This window comes from Silene latifolia, chromosome Y (genome assembly GCF_048544455.1).
Source record: "Silene latifolia isolate original U9 population chromosome Y, ASM4854445v1, whole genome shotgun sequence".
In the NCBI taxonomy this organism is placed as follows: domain Eukaryota; kingdom Viridiplantae; phylum Streptophyta; class Magnoliopsida; order Caryophyllales; family Caryophyllaceae; genus Silene; species Silene latifolia.
The window spans coordinates 249,105,074-249,129,189 of record NC_133538.1 but is presented as its reverse complement, the minus strand read 5'-3'; the positions used below and the strand labels follow the sequence as shown (position 1 = coordinate 249,129,189).

The 24,116-nt window shown below is 40.7% G+C and overlaps 2 non-coding genes across 2 annotated transcripts; both read right to left on the bottom strand.

Moving 5' to 3' along the window:
• Positions 1–10,321: 10,321 nt before the first annotated feature.
• LOC141635088 (small nucleolar RNA R71) lies at positions 10,322–10,428 on the bottom strand. The gene has a single exon (XR_012539794.1). It is a non-coding gene; the product is annotated as a small nucleolar RNA R71 (small nucleolar RNA).
• A 6,246-nt stretch (positions 10,429–16,674) lies between these two features.
• On the bottom strand, positions 16,675–16,781 carry LOC141636502 (small nucleolar RNA R71). Its single transcript, XR_012541108.1, has one exon. It is a non-coding gene; the product is annotated as a small nucleolar RNA R71 (small nucleolar RNA).
• Positions 16,782–24,116: the final 7,335 nt, after the last annotated feature.

The window sequence follows — 24,116 nt, the reverse complement described above, 5'->3', positions numbered from 1 at the left end:
CTAGAAAAAACCAGATTGAAGTACCTTAGCCACGGTTCGCGACGGACCGTGGTTACCACCATAAGAGGAAGGATGACAACCTTCTAGGATTGCTTTGGTCACACACTGCGGAATACACCGTCGTAAAGACCGTCTGCACACTCCTTAAATAAATAAGGGTCATTTCAGTAATATTGCTTTGCATTGTAAAGAAATCGCTTCCTCTGCTGATAAGACAGGTCGGGTGGCAGCTCGCCACTGACAACATAGTTAGCCAAATCTGCATACCATGGATCATGGTTAGTACTGGTATCAACTGCAAATAAAGAATCATCGAGAAAAGAATCATCAATAGGTAAAGGATCCTCTCCCTCCTGCTGCGGTAATCGTAACAGGTGATCAGCTGCTACATTCTCGGCGCCCGTCTCATCTTTGATTTGCAGATCAAATTCCTGGAGGAGGAGTATCCATCTCAACAATCACGGCTTAGCTTCCTTCTTAGCAAGAAGGTGTCTTAGCGCTGCGTGGTCCGTAAAAAAAGTAACTTTCGAACCTATCAAATAAGAGCGAAATTTTTCCAAAGCATATGCCACAACTAACAAGTCCTTCTCAGTGGTAGTATACTTTACTTGATCCTCATCCAGAGTTCGGCTTGCATAGTAAATTGCGCTCAAAGCTTTGTCTTTCCACTGACCTAACACCGCTCCTAGTGCATAATCACTAGCATCAGACATAATCTCGAATGGCAACTCCCAGTTAGGAGGCTTGATAATCGGTGCTGAAATCAATGCCTGCTTCAACCTATTAAAAGCAGAAATACACTCCTCAGTAAAAACAAAGGGAGCATCCTTAAGTAACAATTGTGTAAGTGGTTTAGCAATCTTAGAAAAGTCCTTGATGAACCGGCGATAAAAGCCAGCATGTCCAAGGAAACTCCTCACTCCTTTAACATTAACAGGAGGAGGTAATTGCTGAATCACTTGCACCTTTGCCTTATCCACCTCAATGCCCCTATCAGAAACTAAGTGCCCTAAGACAACTCCCTCGTTGACCACAAAATGGCACTTCTCCCAGTTTAGCACAAGATTAACCTTAATGCAGCGCTGCAACATTTTATCAAGGTTAGACACGCAGTTATCAAAATCACTCCCATAGACGCTAAAATTGTCCATAAAGACCTCCATAATAGACTCTATATGCTCAGAAAATATCCCCATCATGCACCTTTGAAAGGTGGCAGGGGCATTACACAAACCAAAAGGCATTCTACGATAAGCAAAAACACCCTGAGGACAAGTGAAAGTAGTCTTTTCCAGATCAACCGAATGAATAGGGATCTGAAAGAATCCTGAGTATACATCTAGATAATAGAAAAACTTATGAGAGGCTAATCTTTCTACCATCTGATCAATGAAAGGAAGGGAAAAATGATCTTTCTTTGTGGCGGCATTTAGCTGTCTGTACTCTGCATATTCGCCAACAAGTCACAACTCTAGTAGGTATCAATTCATTTTTGTCATTCTTAACCACAGTAGTCCCTCGTTTCTTAGGAACCACCTGAAATGGACTCACCCATTTAGAATGACCAAAAGATTACATAATACTTGCATCGAGTATCTTCATTACCTCAGCCATCACAACATCCTGAATCTTTTGGTTCAGTCTGCGCTGACCTTGTCTGAAAGGTTTGTGATCTTCCTCTAACTCAATCCTGTGCATATAAATATCAGGACTGATGCCCTGAATGCCATCCAATGAATAACCCATTGCTTTCCTGTTTTTCTTAAGAATATCTAACAAAGTGGTAAGTTGCTTATCATCCAATTTGGCACAAACAATGACTGGATACTGCCCAGTTTCTTCTAAGAATGCATATTTGAGATGAGAAGGAAGAGGCTTACGCTCAGGTAACTTTAACTCCATAGCGCAAAGAGTGTTTACCAATTGTTCCACCCTCTCTCCTTCAGCGTCGGTGAGTTCACGCTCAACTATTGAAGCTTGAAGAATATCCAACATAGCGTCATTGTTTTCCGGGTTATCTACACGCTCATCTAACAACATCAAAGATTCTAGTGGATCCTTAATCAAGGAATCCGACCAGAACTCATAGACAGACTCATCAACGATATCAATTCAATAACAAGTATCCTCTGTCATTGGTCTAGCAAGTGTACCAGGCAAACTGAAAGTGATAGCGTTATCCCCAACTAAAAGTGTCAAACGCCCTTGTTTGACATCAATAATGGCCCCAGCTGTACACAGGAATGGTCTTCCTATTATAATTGGGGTCCGAGTATCCTTAGCTATGTCTAAGACAAAGAAATATACTGGTATAAAGAACTTGCCTACTTTGACAGGCACGTCTTCTAGGATACATAGGGGTCGTCTAACCGATCTATTAGCCATCTGGAGGGTGATATTAGTCATTTTAAGGTGACCCATATTAAGCTTCTTGCAAACAGAGGAGGGCATGACGCTGACACTGGCTCCTAAATCACAGAGAGCCTTATCTATCACTTCATTTCCTATGATACAGGTAATAAAGAAACTACCCGGGTCTTTCATTTTAGGTGGAGCTTTATTAAGGGTTAAGTTACTAGACTATTCCATAAATGCAACAGTCTCGAACTCACTAAGCTCTCTCTTACGTGTCAAAATATCTTTCATAAATTTTGCATAAGAAGGTACCTGGTAATTAGTTCGGTCAGAGGAACGGTCACCTGAATATTCTTGACCACATCCATGAATTTACCGTACTGTCGCTCAACCTTAACATCTTTTCGACGTCCCAGATAAGGAAGTTGATCTGGGTCTGCGACTTTTTTTTTGCCTTTGTCTAAACGTGGCATCTCCGCAGCAGAGGAAGATGACCCAGCAACATGTTTAGACTTCGAAACAGCGTCTCCACTGCTACCAGTACTCGATCGAGTAACTTCATCACTCGATCGAGAACTTTCTTCATGGGGACTACTCGATCGAGGAATGCAAACCTCTCGATCGAGATCATCAAATTGGGCACTCTTCGATCGAGAACCTAGATCACTCGATCGAGGACTTTCAGAGGATAACCCACTCGATCGAGGACCAGATTCACTCGATCGAGGACTTGGACGATGTTCAGCAGCGACGTCGTCATTTTGTTCTTCCAAAACAGTTTCCGGAATTTCTTCAACAAGTATATCAGCATTTTTCGGCATTTTTGTTCCATCATAGATAAGACCACTTCGGAGATTGATTGCGTTAATTGGGTCACAAAGAGGTAATTGATTTGCTTGGTTCAATTGCTCAGATGCAAATTGAGTGATTTGATCCTGCAATTTCTTCATAGACCCCTAATTTTCTTCCGCATTTTTCTGGACTTGGAGTGCCAAAGACAGCACCAAGGATTTCAGCTCTGCTATTTCTATATTCGTGGAAGAATATTCGTCTTATTGCAGCAGTGAATCAATAGGAATAGAGGTACTAGATATGGCTACCTCTTCATAAAACTGAGAGAATGGGATTCCTTGCTTGTATTGTTGATAAACACGGACTCTCTCTATTTATGCCATGCAAGTGATGGGATCATGTCCTTGCGCACCACATATACCAGAAATCACCTCTTGCTCAATCATAGCTGATATAGGATTCATTTGCACCATCTTCCTCCTTTATTTTCATACTTTTCGACTCAAATTAAGTCGGTTTTATACGTCTTTCCTTGCATTTTGTACCCCGATTCCCTAGTCTATGATATTGCCCCTCTTGCAGGTTTTGAGGCGGGGATGCAGCAATCGGAGCAAAGGAGACGGTTTGATAGACTAAGTGTGGAAGAAGGAGGAAGATATGCAGAGATGAGCTCCCAGCCGGTAGGCCAGCAGCCGGTCAGCCGGCTGGGACTCCCCCAACATATTTAGCAAGTAACATAGGAAGAAAGTTACAAGGAACTCCCAGCCGGTCATGCCACCGGCAGCCGGCCACCCGACTGGGAGAACAAGATGAAAGGAAAAAAGTAAAGAAAAGTTCCAGATAACTCCTAGCTGGGTCAGGCACAGGCAGCCGGCCCACCGGCTGGGAGTGCAAGGTGATGTTCAGAAGTCAACCAAGAAAAGGAGAAGTCAATGTACTCCTAGCCGGTGGACCACCGGCAGCCGGCCCACCGGTCAAGGACACCTGATGACTTCGAATTCATAATTTTCTTCCAGCGAACACCCAGCCTGGCCAGCCACCGGCAGCCGGTCCACCGGCTGGGAGTACTCTTCCGCATTTTGAAGCCCAATTGTAATTTCACCCTAATTGTGGTGCAACCTATAAATACCCCCTCCCTTAATCATTTGTAAAACATACCCTAGATCTGAAATTATTTCCTTAACCTTATGCAAACCCTTAATCAAAAATTTAATCTTTCCTTTATCAATCATTAATTACTTCTTATATTAGCTTCGAATTAGTATTGTTCAATTGTTTACATTTAGAATTGGGTTGTTAATTGGAGATTGGTGAAGATTATTCTTCTATTTAATCAAAGGTTGCAACTTTGTCTTCATTATATGTATAATCTCCTCTCTATTATTGTTCATCTTTCATTTGTTTACATATTGAATTGTTTATTTAATAGAATTTGCAAACAAGTTTCCCTTTGCTTGTTTTATGCTAAATGCTTCACCTTTTGTTTATGTCATCATGAGCATGTGTGAGTAGTGCCTTACTAGGATGTAGGGGAATCCCTTGTAGTATTAAGGAGAGGCTTTTGGCATGGATTAATGGTAATTCTTGGGTTGTTTACATTTACTACTTGTTATTCACATAAGGTTTTTGTAGAATTTTCAAAGTGAGTAAGTTGAGTAATTATTCTAACAATCTATGTACTATTTGAGTCAGTAACTTGAGTAGTAACTGGGATTTGATAACAAGTATTGAGTTAGATTAATTGAATGAGTAAGTCAGTTAATCTTGGCTTAAGTGTAGAATTTACATCGAGAGATTAGACTCTACATGTTGTAACAACCTATATAACTATTAGTCCATGCCTATTTCCCCTCTCCATGCTACTTGGGTGAACTTGACCTTCCTAGTCTTTCTTAATCATCGTTTTAAACCATCTTAATCGTTGTTTAATTCCTACTTGCTTTGGTTTATTTTTTAATCATTAGTTTAGAACTCAAACCACCTCCTTTTTAGACCGAACTAAACTAGCTTATAAACAAGTAATCCTAGTGCCACAATTTTTGTCCCTTTTGCATATTACAACGAGCAATTGTTCACTTGCGAGAGGAGTATAAAAAAACTCGTAACAATTTTTTGGCGCCGTTGCCGAGGACCGCAATATTGGATAGGATTAGTTAATTTCATCTAGGCTTAGTTCTTTTATTTGTTGCTTGCTTGTTTGTTTCCTCCCTTTTGTCCTAGTGCAACTCTTGTATTAGGACTATTTGATCTTTTGTTAAGTGCATGAATAGGTGCTATATCAGACCTCTTCTCCCACTTGATCACGAGATCGAGAGGACACTCCAGGTATGAAGAAGATAAGCTCTTTCGGCAATTCGAAGATCTCCACCAACTCTTAACCCACCAATCACCTAAAATTCCACAATTGATCATTTTACCCAACCACCCTCTTCCTCCACCCTTTCACTACTTCACATTTCACACAACTCTCCACCTCAAAACTCTCCCATTGATTCACCACAAAATTCACCAAGCCATTCACAACATTCTAACCATACAAACAAAACCGAATCTCCGCGAAACAATCTCATAAACGAAGACATAGCGGACCAACCAATGGGCTATTACAATAGACCGGACCCCAATCGTGCATGTTCGGCTATCAACTATGGAGCTCTTGCTCCTAATGCATTTGAAATCCGGCATCATGTAAACAACTACATGGAACAAGACACTTTCCATGGGATGAAGAATCAAGCACACCAACATCTTCCATCCTTCAAGGAGAAAGCGGGTTCCATTAAGCATAACGGTGTGACAGAGGATCAAATTCTCTTGATGCTCTTCCCCATCACTTTAAAGGATAACGCTAAGAAATGGTTAAATTCCCATGAACCGGGCACGTTCACTACTTGAGAAGCTTTATCCAAGGCCTTCATCAACAAGTTCTACCTACCTTCTAAGACTGCGAGAATTCGTCATGAGATTCTTTCAAACAAAGACCAATGGAGACTCTAAGTGAAGCTTGGGAGCATTTTAGAGACCTTCTAGCATCTTGTCCAGACCATGGTACCCCGAAATGGATGATCACCCAAACCTTTTTCCAAACTTTTGAGCAAAGGTTCTGGGACATGATCTTGGCGGCATCGGGTGGAAACTTTGATGGAATGAAAAACGCTCAAATCACGGAAATGATTCAAAACATTTCAGAGATGGAGAGTAGTTATGCTAGAGATGTGGACTACAAAAGTGATGGACCTTCCAAGATAGAGACGAAGTATATGGCGAAATTGGATGCTTTCACAAAGGAATTTGAAGAGTTCAAATTGGCAAAGAAGCATGGAGACTCGAAACATGCCAATGAAGGTGGACCTAGCCATTCAAAGGTTTATTACGTCCAAGAACCTAGGTCTCCTCCTATGCACTCTCCTTCTCAAATGATTTGCGATTATTGTGGCGGTGTGGGGCACACCATTGAGTATTGTTCATCTATTACTCAAGACGATCAACAAGAGTGCTTTGCTCTTCAAGGGCAAGGTGCACTGATGGTCTCCTACCAACGTCAAGAGTCCTTCTACCGCGCCTTCCCTAATCAAGATCCAAAACTTTCATATGCGGGGCAACCATTAGACCCCAAACATCAACAACCTCAATACATGCCCCCACCACAGCCCGAAAATTCTAGGCAACACAATCAAAACCAAGGCCAAGGCTCCAACTACCGAGGCCAAAGACAACATGATAATCCCAACTATGACCCACCTCATCAAAGAGATAACTACCGCAACCGCAACCAAAACCCTCCATACCAACAACAAAACAACCAATCAAACCAACAATCTCAACAACCATTCAACCAACAACAAGGATACCAACAAGGGTATCAACAACAACAAAATTCCTACCAACCTCCACAAAATCAACAACAATACATAGAACCACCCAACCCCACCTCTTCTCTTGAGAAATTGCTAAGGGACATGAATGCCAAGGTTTACAATAAATTCAAAGCCTTGAAGACAGAACTTTCAAATGTCCAAGCACATCAAAGGACATTTGACTCATATATGGCCAACCAAAACCTTTCCTCTTCACAAAGGGCTCCTCACTCATTGCCTCCTCAAGGCTCTCATCCTAGGGATGGACCAACACCACACCAACAAGCTCATGTGGTAACCTTGAGACGTGGGAAAGACTTGGAGGACCCCTACAAGGATTATGAATCAAAGATAAAGAGAGATGTCATGAGAGATGGGGAGGAGAGTCCACCTCCCTTGCCAACAAGTAGTGTGGACAACACTAAAAAGGGGAAGGTGAGTAACTATGTTGAGGATGATGATCACTTTATTTTGGAGGAGATAGTGGTTGAAAGTGACCAAGAAAGAGTGGTTGAAAAATACCAAGGGAAAGGAAAAGAAGCAAATAAAATAAATAACACCAAGCAAGCCTCAACTCCCGAAAAGACCATTAACCCTCCAATCCCATTTCCTAATAGAAGTAGAGTCATGAATGAGGAGAGGAACTCTCCAAATCCTTGGATATGTTGAAGAAGGTTGAAGTTTCACTACCTTTCACCGAGGTAGTGACACAAATGCCGCTCTACACAAAAGTCTTGAAGGATGTGTTGACCAAGAAGAGAAGTATTGGAGGACATGGTCTAGTCTCTCTTAGAGGAGAATGTAGTGCAATTGATGTGACCATAATTAGAACATATTTAGTCACCGAATTAGCCTTGTTCCCATGCTTTTTAGTGCATATTTGAGTCATTTATTGTCTTTAGTTCTTTGTTTTTCATATTCTTTGAGGTTTTGTGTCCTTGGTAGGAAAGGATTGCAAACCTTGCGTTTTCATGGCAAAATGAGGCTAAATTGATTGATTTCAAAGACCAAGCATCAAAGAGAGACAAGATTAAAAGGCCTTTGAACATACTATAGTAGATGGGCAATGATGAGAAAAGATCCTTGCATCCCCGAGGAAATCCTCAAGGATTTTATGAAGAAAAAGGAATAAAAGAAGAAGGAACGAGACTGCCTGACAATCCGTGCGGATTGCCTAGACGACACCCGTCCACCACCCCACAATCCGAGCGTCTTCCCCTGAAGACGCCTGGGCAGAACCTCCAGAAGACGCCCGTCTTCACCCTTTGGACGCCCGTCCAGGAGCTGCCAAATCCGCCCATCCCGTGCTAAAGACGCCCGTATTCCCAGACAGTCCCATTTCGTCTTCTACAAGCTTCAAGGAAGGATGCACATCTTTTTTTAGAGACCGGAGTCTCCCTAGAGACCGGAGTCTCCCTAGAGACCGACGATTCCTCAACAATGGACTTAATCGTTATTTAAGCCCTTAGTTAACCCTAATTCATGCACCTAATCTCCACTATATATACCCCATTAGTCTAATTAGAAGAGCATGTTCTTCTTAGCAATCTTTAGAGTAGTTAATATCAATCAAATCTCTCTTGACTCTTGTAATAAACATTTAATCAAGTTTTCATACAAGTTTTATTTCCTTAATCTCTCTCTTGTTCATCCTTTATTTTGGGTAATTGAAGATTATTTGGGTTATTATTGGGAGATTGACAACCTTCCAATCAACCATCAAGTACTTCTTTTATTCTTTGCTTTATTATTGGAATCATTAGTAGGTATAATTCTCTTAATCCCTTTTTAATTATTGTTAATCACTTTCATTTATTCATCATGTTTCACTTTGTTGGTATGATTGACAACCTTGCTAGCATGTTCAACATGATAATGAGTGAGTAGTTTCCTTAGCTAGGGTTAATGGGTAATTAGGGGAAACCAACATGGGGAATGATTCATGCTTAAATTAATATGCTTTCATAATTTATTTGCTTGCTTGTTGTGATCTCAACTTATGCACATGTTATGTTTGATGAAATGTGAGCCTATGAATCCTTGCATTTTTTACCCATCACCTATCTTTTCAATGAGACTTGTAAGACATAAACCAACTCGAGTCTCATTAGACCATGCATATTGTTGAGTAGGGAAGATTAAGTCGACTTGTAGGTGTTGTACAATCTAATCGATTTGGCTCCGGGACCCAAACTTTCCTAGGATTGTAAGATATAAACCAACTCGATCCATCACAACAATAATTGCTTGCTTATAACTTGAGAATATGTTTGTATGATCGATTCCTATGAATCCCCTATGACCCCATGACACCCTAGTGCCTTTTATCAATTGTTTACATCCCTTTTAATCCATCTTGCTTGTTTACTTTCATTGCTATTTAGTTTAGTGATCTTCTACTTCAAACCCCAATTGTGAAACCCTTAGACACCACTAGTTGCAATAGAAATCCCATCTCAATTCCCTTCCCTTGGGATCCGACCTTTACTTGCCTCTTTACTAATTGTAGAGTTGTTGGTGAAGTTATAAATTGTGTTTTGGTCTAGGTGCTCCTAACTACAAGTACTGAAAACTAAACCCCACGAGGGAACACGACCAAAAATGGCGCCGTTGCCGGGGACGGTGTTAACTTGATTTAGATTTTCTTACATTGTTATTAGTTGTGTCTTTCTTTTCCTTGGGGAAGTAAAACTCCTCAAGGTTTGTTCTAATTATTTTCGAGTTGTTTGATATTTTGCATGTCTAGAAGGTCACAAGGTGACTTGTTACCCTTTGATCACGAAATTGAAAGAACTTTGACAACCAATAGAAGACTTGCTAGGAAAGCTTTGAGAGGTATTGGTGAGGTTGTAGATATTCATCCAAATACTATTGAGTTCATCAACCCTTTTTCAAGAGAAGGTAAGGAGAACCCAACACAAAATCCAACACAAAATCAACCCACAATGCCTAAGTTTTCATCACATTCCATACCCACCGAGGAGAACCTACCCAATGGTACTCCCACACCACAACATCTAACCGGAAATTTTATTGCCAAATCCGCATTTATTCAATTAGTCGAAAGAAGCCAATTTGGGGGGATGCCAAGTGAAGACCCTCATTCTCATATGGAGACTTTTTGCGACTATGGTGATGCAATTTCTCAAACCGGTGTAACCCAAGACCAAATTCGATGGGTCTTATTTCCTTTTTCTCTAATTGGCATCGCGAAACAATGGTTGAAAGGCCTTGATAAGGCTACTCTCGGAATTGATTCTTGGAAGAAGTTGGCTCTAGGTTTCTAGAAAAAGTTCTATCCACCGGAAAAGACTAACATGCTAAGAGCTTAATTTACGGGCTTTAAGCAAAGAGATAAAGAATCCTTGTATGAAGCTTGGGAGCGATTCAAAGGAATTTGTCGCTCATGTCCTCACTATGGACTTAGCGAGTGGCTCTTGGTACAACAATTTTGGAACGGTCTTTATGAAGATTCAAGGAACATTCTCAACATGGGATCAAATGGAATGTTCACCGAAGTTGATGACAATCAAACTTGGAACAAAATTGAGGAAATGGGGGTCCATAACTCACAATATAGTAGACCTCGTAAGGCTACTAGAGGAGGAAATCATGAAGTGGACTCCATTACTCAATTGGGTGCTCAACTTAGTGCTCACATTGATACCATCAATTTGAAGTTTGAAAAAGCTATGTCTAGACTTGACGAAGCCTCAAAATCACCAAAGCATCATGTTAATGCCATGACGGCATCTTCATCAATCCCAAGTGGGATATGTGAGAATTGTGGAACTTTGGGACATGACCAAAGTGAATGTAGGGGAACAAATGACCAAGTGAATGCTTTCCAAGCATACAAGAGTGGCACCCCTTATTCAAACTATTACAATGAAAACACTAAATTCCATCCAAATCTCTCATACAAAAGCCAAAATGTTCAAAACCCTCAACCAACATACACCCCACCTCCCATGAGAAACCAAAATCAAAGACCCTTTTACAACCAAAACCAAGGTTACCAAAATCAAACTCCATACAATCAACAAAATGACCAAGGTTTTGATGTTCAAAAAGAGGTCCTCCAAATGAAAAATAATCAACAAGAGTTTTTCACTCAAATGCAAAAAGATAGTCAAGCAAAGGAAATCACCATCAATAACATCCTAGCTCACACCAAAATGTTGGAAACCCAATTGAATCAACTAGCATCTTCAAGCTCACAAAGACAAAAGGGGCCAATTACCACCTCAAAGTAATCCCCCAAGACATGAAACGGTTAGTGCCATTCACTTGAGGAGTGGTACAAAGTATGAAGCACCGAAGAAGCAAGTTGAGGATGAAGTTGTGGAAGCTAGTGATAAGGAAGAAATTGTGCAAAATTACAAGGATGGAGAACCATCAAAAGAAGAAATTTTAAAGAAAAATGAAGACAAGGTCAAGGAGAAGGAGCCCATTGTGATTAGACTTCCTTTTCCGAGTCGTCAAGCCATGCCCAAATTTGATGACCAACTTGGAAAATTTATTGAAATTGTGAAGAATTTGGAAGTCTCGATTCCTTTCACGGAATTAATCAATCACATGTCGGCCTATGCAAAATACATGAAAGACATCCTCACAAAGAAGAAGTCGATCCGTAAGCTTGAGACTATCGCCTTCACTAAGGTGAGTAGTGCAATAGTTCAAGGGAGTTCACCTCCAAAACTCAAAGATCCGGGAAGCTTCTCAATACCGTGTACCATTGGCGAAACCACGATCAACAAAGCCTTATGTGATCTAGGGGCTAGTATGAGTGTTATGCCGTACTCGGTGAGTAAAAGGTTGGGGATGGGAGAGCTTAAATGCACCAATATCACACTCCAAATGGCCGATAGATCGACGAAGACACCATTAGGGATATGGGAAGATGTTCCCGTAAGAGTTGGGAAATTTTTCATCCCGGTGGACTTTGTCATTGTTGACATGGAAGAAGACTCCAACATTCTAATCATTCTAGGAAGACCTTTCTTACACACCGCGGGTGCGGTGATTGATGTGAAGCAGGGAGAGCTCACTCTAGAAGTGGGAGATGAGAGCATAACTTTCAATCTTGACAAGACCATGAGAGCTCCCCGTTTGCATGAACCATGTTTTATGGTTGATCATTATAGCCGGAAGGATGATAGAAAGAAGTCGGAATTCCAATGGAAGAAGAAAATTGAAGATGCTCCATTCAAAGAGCAAGTGAATTATATAACAAAGAGAGCTTGAAAAGCTCACCAAAGTCAAGCAATGAAGAGGATGGCCTCATTGGCCAAGACAAGAAAGTGGGAGAGTTGTCTCTATCAACTCAAGAGATCTTTAGTGATCAAGTATATCAAGTTTGTGGTCTTTGGGACGATGAGTTTGAAAGGATTTTCAATCCCTATATTGGTAATGCTATCGATAAAGACCGACATGAAGGACAACAAGGGCAAAGGTCTATTGAAGATCTTTATCATGATAATGAACAAGCTTTTGACTACTTTTTCAAGGTGTTGAGCAACATCAACAACACCTTAGACATGCCCCCATGACATCTCACTAAGGATGAGAGTTTGGTGGAGTCCTCCCTAAACCACCATTTGTAAATATTTCTAACTCCTTAACTCACATTTAATTCTTACATTGCATTTTTTGTCATTTTTGGATTTTTATGCTTTGATCAAGATAATTAACATTTTTGAGAGAAGTGAGGGAGGGACTAATTATTTAATTGATGTGTAATGCTTTAGCTTAGTGTGGGGATAGCAATTGCCTAGGCTATTCATGCCTTAGTAGTGCCCCTACAATGAAGAACACGGGATTTGAAAATTAAAAAATGACACGGGATATGCAAGTGCACGGATGGAACTAAATCCGGGTAAAACAGGGAGAATCCGAGCGTCTTCATGGGAATCCGCTCATGTTCAGGAAAGACGCCCGTCTTTGTCAAAATTCACCCGTCCATCTGAGCTGAAAATTTGAAATTTTGGGACTGTTGAAGAATCCGAGCGTCCTGGTAGAGAAGACACTCGTCTTCAGATATCCGCCCGTCTTCGAAGGAAAGACGCCCGTCTTTTTGGCTGTGAAAAACAAGAAAGCTCACTGTCTGAGAATCCGCCCGTCTTCAGCAGAAGACGCTCGTCCTGCAATCAAAGAATCCGATCGTCTTTGCTGAAAGACGCCTATCTTTAGGCGAGAATCCTGAACCAAAAAAAAGCCAGAATCCGAGCGTCCCGAAGGAAAGACGCCCGTCTTCCCCTGCAGTTTTTGAAATTTTCGGGTATTTTAAATACCCCATCCCACATTCATTTCTTCATTCCTTCATCCAAAACACTACCCATAAGCCCCAAAACTCAAAACCCTCATCCTCTCCATCACCAAAACAAGATTTCCTCAACCAAATTCAACAAAATCAAATCCAAACTTCCTTTTTACAACAATTAATCACTCCTCTTCCAACAAAAATCAAACCAAGCACCAAAATCTTCAACCTTTGAGTCGATTTTTGAATTATAAAGGCAAAGCCTTTCATCTTAAAATCGATTTGGGTATACATGGAAATTGAAGATTTTCACTCTTTTCTTTGTATTTTCATCAATGGCAAGGACAAAAGGATCAACAAAGGCACCTAAGGCAAAGGCACTCTCAACAAGACAAAAATGACTTCAAGCAAAGAAAGCCTCATTGACTATGGTGGTAGCTAGTTCAAACTTGGAAGTTCAACAACAACAACCTCCCTTGGAAGCAACAACATCAACAAATCCGGAAATTGCTCAATTATCAAACTATCTGGAGGTAATTTTCATTTCTAACTCCCATAGGGATACATTTTCCAAGTATGCTAGAATATCCTTTCTATCCAGCAAATTCATATGTGAAGATGCCTTAAACAAATTGGGTGTCCTTGAACAAACGAAAGCCTTCTTAGAAGCCATGGGGTTGGGAAAATTGTTTGCTACAAGAGAATTGACATACCCCTCACTTACCTTAGAATTCTTGAGTTCTTTGAATGTTACTAAGGTAGAAACAAGAGAAAACATTGAGTTCTGCCTTGCCAATGTGAGTAGGCGCATCACCTTTGATGAATTGGGTGAAGCATTGGGTCTTAGTGATTCACCTAGTTATTACAAGAATCCCGAAAAGTATGACCCCGCTCCTCTTTGGGAGGCGATTTCCGGGAGGAAATTTGAGAACTATCATGCTAGTCGCGCTCTATTAGTCCACCATCCGGGCATTAGAGTGGGGCACAAGGTCATCGGAAATACTATCATTGCAAGAAAAGACACTAACCACTTTACCAAGCTCGATTGTGTTCTACTTGAGTCGGCCTTAAATATTGGAAGGGAATTCACCAAGCCTTACAATTCTCTAAGGCTTTTGGTGGAAAGATGGCTAAACGTTGATTATGGAAAGCAAGGCACCACTTTTATTGTAAATGGAAGTGATGCGTGTCTTCTATATGATGTTTTACATCCTGTTTTACACGCATTTCAGAGCTCATTTGTGTAGCTTAAGCTACCATTTCCCCTATTTCCGTCTACTTTCGTCTTTTTGTGCATTATTGCAGAAATCTGAAGAATCCAGCCGAAATCTAGCTAAAACCGTCCCCGAGTATCCTGCATTGCATTTGACGTGAAGTACTTACTCAAGGAACGAGCTTGGTGCGCATTCCAAGGCCCAAAAGACAAATCCACGAGAAGTTAAAAGCGGATTACCAGCTAAAGCAGTCGATCGACTGGCCCCCTTAGTAGATCGACCAACCCACGACTACAGAAGCTACTGTAAACTGAAGAGCAGTCGATCGACCGGTCCCAGCAGTCGATCGACCAAGACGCTAATCAGACGTGAATAAGAAGATCGAGGAAAAACAAGCCCATTGTGTTTAGGTTTTGATAATAAGTGTTACGTATATTTTCTATATAACGTAACCTAGAACACTCAGAAAAATCATAAAGTTTTACATTCAGTTTCATCAGTTTTTAGAATATTAATTAGGGTTCAAGGATTATTTCAGTATTAAATACAATTCACTTTGGCATTCGACTTTGTTCTTTTCCTTCGCAATTCACACGGTATTCTCTGGTTTTATTCAGTTATTTTGCATTCATTCGTAGTTGTTGAATTGCTAGATCAGTTTCCCCAAAGCCAAATTGCCGTCTTATGTTAATTGTTTATTTTACCGTATTAATCATGAATTCTGTAGTTTATTTAGCCAATTTCATTGTTGCCTTTAATTTCAGTATGAGTAGCTAAATTGCTTATGCTAGGATGTAGGGGAACTGTAGGATTAGGCGGCGTAGAATTAATATGGACAGAAATCGCGTGTCAGTCGATCGACCGCCATACAGTCGATCGATCGCCACGTGAGGTTTTACCTTCGTTTTAATTGTTTTAATTCTTTATTCGACGAATCGAGTGCACACGACTAGTTGAATGTTTAGGATGTGACTGCCCATTAGATCGAGAGATAGGGGCAGTTGTTAGATCACCAATCAAAATGACTAAACTATGCTGAGATCGAAAGATAGGTAAAGTTTAGATTATTAGTCACTTTTCAGGACGAGAGTCAGTATTAGTGATATTAGGGACTTATAGCGAGATCGAAAGATGCTATCTGTAAAGAGTGGACCGAGAGGACCTCTTGTTTTCCCGCCTCATGTGTTTGATTTAGACCGACTTAGTTTCTTTTGCCCATTTGAAACTATAGTGAACCGACCATCCTAGTACCCTTCTTTATATTTGATTTAATATATTTCTTTAGTTTATTATCTTTGTTGTTATTAGCTATAGACCAAATCAAACCAACCCCCACACTTTTTACCTTAGACTAAATTTAGACAACTTTTAATTACATTCGCCTCCTTGTGGTTCGACCCTGTTACCACTAGCCTAGGTTAGTTTTAATAGGAATTATAAATTTTATTTTTGGTACTCACAACGACGGGTATCAAATTTGGTGCCTTTGCCGGGGAGGCAATTTTCTAATTTTTAGTTGTTTTATTTAGTATGTTTCTTAGTTTAAGCGACATTCGTTCCTTAAACTATTCTCATATTCTTTTTGTAGTTTCTTCTTATGCTCAGGTCACAGGGTGGTGAATTAGTACCTTTCAATCCTGAGATTGAGAAGACCTTGCGTGAGTTGAGACGATCATCAAGGGTATTACCGACAGAGGAAGAGCTGAGTACTCTGTCTAGTTACTACGAGAACGAACTGTTCGAAGAAGATCCACCTAAATCTCCTGCTTCTACTTCTTCAGCTGAGACAGTCACTTCTCCAGACATTCCAATCATGGCTGAAGAAGCAACTATAGCAAGTCATTCTGAGCCGACAACTGCAAATCTATAAAAGGGGTTCGAATTACCTGTAGATGATAGGAAATTCGAACCGAAGCCTTCCTATATCAACTTAGTTGAGAGGAACCAGTTCGGGGGAGCTGCAAATGAAGATGCAGCCAAGCATATGGAGATATTTATCTATTATTGCTGCTCTATACCCCCGCCGACCGGTGTGACCCAGGACCAGATAAAGGAGACTATGTTTATATTCTCACTCCGTGATGCTGCAAGGGAGTGGTACAGAGATCTAGATCGAGCTGCTCATGGGATCACCGACTGGAAATCTTTGGCCTTGGCATTCTATAAGAAATACTTCTCTGCCTCGAAGACGAATGCCATTAGAGCTCAGATCACGAGATTTAAACATGGACCTGATGAGAACTTTCATGAAGCATGGGTCCGTTTCAAGAAGCTGGTGCGAACCATTCCGCACCATGGGTTCGAAAAATGGAGTCTTTGCAATCAGTTCTATAACGGGCTGTGTGACGATCAGAGGGCTATCTTGGATGCTGCAGCCAATGGCCAATTTGCTGAGAATATGGAAGAGACTAAGGGGTGTAAGATCATTGATGACTTAGCCACCCATAAAGATGAATATGGGAATTCGAGAGGCAATCAGAAGAGGAGTGTTGAATCCCCTTTTGTAGCTGTATTAGAGGCTCTCACGGCGAGGTTTGACAAATACGAGTTGGGAGGAGCTTCTAAAGGAGGGATGTATCATGTGAATGCTGTTTCAGATGGTCCTTTCGTCTGTAGAAGATGTGGAGCTGAGGGACATGTCTCAGAAAATTGTCCTAGTCCCTTTGAGTCTTGTGCTGCCTTTAAACATTACAGGCAGACAAACACGTACTATGAGCTAAATGTCCATCCCAACTTGAGGTGGAGTAGCCAGAATGTCCTGAATCTGACTCAACCTCCACAGCAGCAGCAGCAGACTTATGTGCCTCCTCATAAGCAACAACAGTACCAAAAACCTCCCTATGTGCCGCAGCAGCAATAAACCCAAAATTCCGAGTTTGCTGAGTTGAAGAATATGCTGCAAAAGGAGTCCCAAGCTAGAGAGGCCGGAATAAAACTGTTAGAGAGCCAAATTGCTCAATTTGCTAGCAAGAATACCACTCGAGCTCTGGGACACTTACCGACTAAGACGGACCAAAAAGAGACCATTAATGCCATCACTTTGAGGAGCGGGTCCACCCTGGAGGGGCCTGCAATGATTGAGGATGCCCACGAAAAGATAAGCGGAACAAGTCAAAACAAAGCTGGAACGAACAAAGGAAAGAAAAAGGCGTCTGCGGGTATGTCGATCGATCGATGATATACCCTGGTCGATCGGCGAGGTGCAACAAACGATTGCTTCTGCTGTTGAAGCGGTCGATCGGCCCCCTAACCGGTCGATCGACTGAGATTGCTGTTGATAGTGAACCTTTTCGTCCTCCAATACCCGATAACTTGAGGGATCATTTGTTTCGAATTCTGATCCCCAAAATATTGAGGCCGGACCCGACTGCTGATGGGTGCATTCCGGTTCAAATGCGACCCAATGTCGATCAATGGTTCATATTTGAGACGGTCGAAGAGGGTCAAGCTTGATAAGGAGAAGGTAGTGGACTTCCAGCCTAAGTCCACGGATGTCGGCATGCGAGATTTAGAGGAGAGGGCTAAGTTACTTCTTACAGCCCCATATCCAGAGCAACTAGTGCCAACGAAGGAACAGGTATCTTTCAATAAATTTGAAAAAGTTATTCGTAGATTGAATGTACAAGTTCCTTTTCTCGAATTAGTAAACCAAGTACCCGCTTATACTAAATTCATGAAACAAATTTTATCTAAAAAGCGGTCACTTGAAACTGTGCATACTGTCGCACTTACTAAAGAGTCGTGTTCTTATCTAACCCACACTGCACCCCACAAACTAGAAGACCCAGGTAGCTTCTCCGTTCCTTGTAGCATTGGTACCTTTTCGATTGAGAAGGCATTATGTGACTTAGGAGCCAGTATAAGTGTAATGCCCTTGAGTCTTGCTAGAAAGCTCAAATTAACAAGGTTCGCAGTGACCGACATGACAGTACAGATGGCTGACCGATCTGCGGTCTAGCCTATAGGAGTCTTAGAAGACATTCCCGTGCAAATAAGGAAGTTCTTCTTCCCTGTAGACTTCGTTGTACTTGATATGCCTGAGGATGCCCATATTCCTATCATACTAGGTCGACCATTCTGCACACTGCTGGTGCAGTCATAGATGTAAGCTCGGGAACCTTGACCTTCAAAGTAGGAAAACATTCCATTGTTTTTGCCCATCCTGCTAAGAAGAAAGACGCCATGTGGCCTGTGACTTGCAATACGGTTTCTGAAAAGAAATCCTACTTTGTGCTTCCTGATATGCCTGTCTCTATTCCTATTCCTATCGTAACCCCTCCGCCCCAGATTGGGAGAAAATTGGAGGAAGATTTGTCTATTTCTGATATTGCAGGAGTTGGTTTGGGGAAGAAAGGGTCGTATGTTGCTCCAGCTGTGAAGGAGCCGATCATTTCACGAGGCGGTCTTGGTTGCCTTAGCTATGGCACTGATGAGGAGGTTAAAGATGAGCCGGTCAAAGCAACGGAGTCTGATCTGGATTCCGACGAGTCCGAAGAGGTGATTGCTTGGGATGATGTCCGACATGTTGACCCGTTAAGTCTTGCAGACGATGGAAGTGAGAGTGCAGCTGAGAAGATGAGCACTATTCAGGCTACTTCTTGTAGCCAGAAGCCAGTCAAATGGGCCATTCCATGGCCGTTCTTGATCAACTATTAATTGATTGAAACTTCTTTAAAACATTTACATTTTATTTGCTTTCATTGAACCTTTTTATTTATTGTTTTGTGTGCGCGAAACTTCGCCGTTTACGTTTGCTTAGGTTTTTAAACTCCTTAGATGGTTACTTTGGGTTTTGCGCAATTTTTGGGCGCGTATTATTGTGCAATTGCAGGTTTGTAGACCTCATTAGCTCAAGTGATTGAGCAAATACGAAGAAATCAGAAGTTACAGCAGTATTTCCAGTCGATCGACTGGTCTGCAGTTTCCAGGAGCTACTGTTCCTTTCACCTTGGTCGATCGACTGAGTGATGTGGTCGATCGACCGCCTGCCTTTGTTATCTTTGGTTAACGATCTCTCCCCTGCTATGTTTGGTCGATTTGCGGAATTGAGGGAGTTTTCTACTCCACCATTATCTTCCGTCATTATTTATTTCTTCTATTTTTCTCAATTATGCACAAAATATCGCTTCTAAATTGTTTTCTCGGACTTATGCGTGATTCTTTTGTCTTTTCAGGTCCTTATTGGTAGCACTGCTAGCTACTGAAACCTCCTAGCTCACGCTGGTTTGGGGAGGTTTCCTTTTGCTGCGTTTAAGTCTTGTGAGTTCCCAAGTTATACTTCTTGTCATATTTATCTATTTTCTCGCAAATTCCCGTTTTTCCTTTTCTTTCATTACATGATTTTGCACAATGGGGACATTGTGCGATTTGGTTTGGGGAAGGGTTTTGCATCGCATATCATTTGCTTGCATTCACGTTTACATTTTGTTTTGCATTGTTTATTTAATTTCTCTCATATATAAAGAAAATTCCAAAAAAAATTGAAAATTTTTATCAAAATTCAAAAATTTGCACGTTTATTTTAGCATATAGGTTGAGTTGGAACGGTAGTATTTCAATGATGACATTGCTTTTGCATCTGTTTTTGCCTAAGCCTTGCTGATTAACATGTTATTAGTAGAATCATAAATGCATATCGACGAGTTTTCGGTAAATTATTTGCTGAACTTGAGACTTGACTTAGAATTTTGGCAAGCTACATCATATTTTCTAAGGTTTAGAGCTTATAACTGGTGTCATCTATGACCAGTTTATCTAGGAATGTGAGTAGTACTCCTTATGAGACATGTTACACAAATATGCATAAATATAAATTTGATCTGCTTAATACCTGTATGCATTCGGGTTCGTGGTTAGTTGACACATGTGGTAGAGGTCTCCTTTTCTCATTTTACCCATAAGTTTCACACTGCCAAAACAACCTTTTTTGTCCCGTTAACTACATCCTACATATAGCCTGCCCTTGTCAAGCTAGTAGTTTACGTTTTTGGGATTGTTACTTCGTTTTTGGTGGTATTTGCTCGATCGAGATGTTGTTGGGAAAATGAAAAGAAGGAAAGAAAGAAATAGAAAAGAAGAAAGAAAAAAAAGAGAAAAAAAAATGATTCGAGAAAGAAAGAAAAAAAGAGTTCTGTACTGTTCAAAACGGTCGATCGACTGCCAATTCTGGTCGATCGACTGGGATCCGAGAAAAAGAAGAAAGGAATCAATTCACATATTCAAATCCTTATCTTATTGCGATTTTTGCTCCCATGTTGCATTAGTATCTTATGAGGAGTTGGTTGATTACTGTTATAATGGAGATTGTGAGTTTTGTGCTTGCTATAGCACCGTATCGATTGAATTTTGAGCAAGAAGAAGGATGTTGTCATATGGTTCCGTTTTGGTACTAGCTTGATCACCTGTACCTCCACTTTCCCGTAAATGTTTTGCCTCTTCTTACCCATACCTCACATATCCATATTTCCTCGGCATGTGTCATGGTCATTTGTTGGATGGAATGCATATGTACGGTCATAGAGATTACTTTCATATTATATTGCAGGCATGTTCTTATAGGTCGTAGTTAGGTGAGAGTCTCTACAAAATTAATTCTTTCTATCTTTTTACATATATTCACCTGTGCTTATGTGTGATATGAGCGACCCGTGAGATTCCAATTTGATAAGTCTCTATAGTTGATGGTTCAGCAGTTTTTAACGACTTCATAACTCGGTTGCATGATTCATAATTGCTAATTGATTGTTGGTTATTGCATTAAAATGGTTTAGGTTTTACATGTTGTAATTCGCTCTGAGATTGAACTCGTTCCATTAGGTAATTAGATCGAGTCTAGTTCTTGCTTGGGGACAAGCAAGGATTTGGTTTGGGGAAGTTTGATGTGTGTCTTTTATATGATGTTTTACATCCTGTTTTACACGCATTTCAGAGCTCATTTGTGTAGTTTAAGCTACCATTTCCCCTATTTCCGTCTACTTTCGTGTTTTTGTACATTATTGCAGAAATGTGAAGAATCCAGCAGAAATCGAGCTAAAACCGTCCCCGAGTATCCTGCATTGAATTTGACGTGAAGTACTTACTCAAGGAACGAGCTTGGTGCGCATTCCAAGGCCCAAAAGACAAATCCACGAGAAGTTAAAAGCAGATTACCAGCTAAAGCAGTCGATCGACTGGCCCCCTTAGTCGATCGACCAACCCACGACTACGAAGCTCAGACACCTTTGAAGAAGCGATCGATCGACCGATCCCAATGATCGATCGACCAAGACGCTAATCAGACGTGAATAAGAAGATCGAGGAAAAACAAGCCCATTGTGTTTAGGTTTTGATAATAAGTGTTACGTATATTTTCTATATAACGTAACCTAGAACATTCAGAAAAATCATCAAGTTTTACATTCAGTTTCATCAGTTTTTAGAATATTAATTAGGGTTCAAGGATTATTTCGGTATTAAATACAATTCACTTTGGCATTCGACTTTGTTCTTTTCCTTCGCAATACACTCGGTATTCTCTGGTTTTATTCAGTTATTTTGCATTCATTCGTAGTTGTAGAATTGCTAGATCAGTTTCCCCAAAGCCGAATTGCCGTCTTATGTTAATTGTTTATTTTACCGTATTAATCATGAATTCTGTAGTTTATTTAGCCAATTTCATTGTTGCCTTTAATTTCAGTATGAGTAGCTAAATTTCTTGTGCTAGGATGTAGGGGAACTGTAGGATTAGGCGGCGTAGAATTAATATGGACTAAAATCGCGTGTCAGTCGATCGACCGCCATACCTGGTCGATCGACTAGCCACGTGAGGTTTTACCTTCGTTCTAATTGTTTTAATTCTTTATTCGACGAATCGAGTGCACACGACTAGCTGAATGTTTTGGATGTGACTGACCCATTAGATCGAGAGATAGGGGCAGTTGTTAGATCACCAATTAAAATGAGTAAACTATGCTGAGATCGAAAGATAGGTAAAGTTTAGATTATTAGTCACTTTTCAGGACGAGAGTCAGTATTAGTGATATTAGGGACTTATAGCGAGATCGAAAGATGCTATCTGTAAAGAGTGGACCGAGAGTACCTCTTGTTTTCCCGCCTCATGTGTTTGATTTAGACCGACTTAGTTTCTTTGCCGAAAACTATAGTGAACCGACCATCCTAGTACCCTTATTTATATTTGATTTAATATATTTCTTTAGTTTATTATCTTTATTGTTATTAGCTATAGACCAAATCAAATCAACCCCCACACTTGTTACCTTAGACTAAATTTAGACAACTTTTAATTACATTCGCCTCCTTGTGGTTCGACCCTGTTACCACTAGCCTAGGTTAGTTTTAATAGGAATTATAAATTTTATTTTTGGTACTCACAACGACGGGTATCAGGAGGTCTAGTCACTCTTTTGGCTAAGTACTTTGATCCGAATTTCAACAAGGATAGCAAGTATGTGGCGAAAAAGGGGGGTCATCTCATTGACATGGATGCCATGATTAACAAGTACAAGTGGGTCACTCATAACCCGCTTGACACCAAATATGGGTGGCTCACCAATGAGGCTAGATCTTTCACTTTGCCTTCCAAGAAATGCCGTTTGAGTGTCCATCGGACCAACTACCTTCTTCTCCTCTCAAAAGAAGCCGAATACATCATCCGTCAACAAAGGGGTTAAATTGAAATGCCCTCCTCCTCCATTGTCACACCACCCTATCCATTCAAGTATCAAGAGTTCAAACCCGAAGGTGTTAAAGCAAGCAATGACTACATGACTCTACTTATGCAAGAGATGCACAAACAAGCTTTTAAGGATCGGGAAGATGCATACTTAGCCCAATATCCACCCCTCCTTCATTTAGCTAGGCAAGGACTACTTGATCCTTCATGTCCTTTGCCTAGTTGGGCAGATAGGGAAGTCTTCTTTCCAAGTGCATCTAAGGGTGAGTTTTCGGGTAACGATGAGGTTGTCGGTGATGAGGTTGTTGATGATAGCATTGATGAAGAGGCTAATGAAGAAGAAGAAGATGATGATGAAGGAAGGAAGTGAGCAAGGAAGTGAAGAGGGAAGTGGAGATGAGTCCACTTCGATTGAGGAAGATGATGACAATGATGATATGGTGGAAGATTAGCAAGCTTTGGAGGCTCCTACCCTCTTGAGGTTTGTCTACTTCTTTCTTTGTTTTATTTATTTTATCTTAATCATGGTTGGAGAGTCCTAGAAACAAAGAGGACTAACACCTCGGCCCCATTGAGAAGTACTACACATACCGTGCATTTATGACGCTTTTTCAAACGTTTTTCGACACTTTAAAGCGTCAGTTTTTTGTTTATTGATGCTTTTTTTGGTCGACAAATATGACGCTTTTTAGCGTCTTCATGGACTATTGATTCTTTTTTTTTGTCAACAAATTTGACGCTTTTAAGCGTCTTCAGTGACTATTGGCGCTTTTTTTGTCAACAAATTTGACGCTTTTAAGCGTCTTCAGTGATTATTGACGCTTTTATGTGTCACTTGATGAGACAGAATCTGGCGTCAATAATTTATATATTAACGCTTCTTATTGTCACAGTATAATTTCGGCTTTTATATTTTTATGAATTTGATTTCTTGATAAAATCGTAGAGAATAAATAGACCTATAA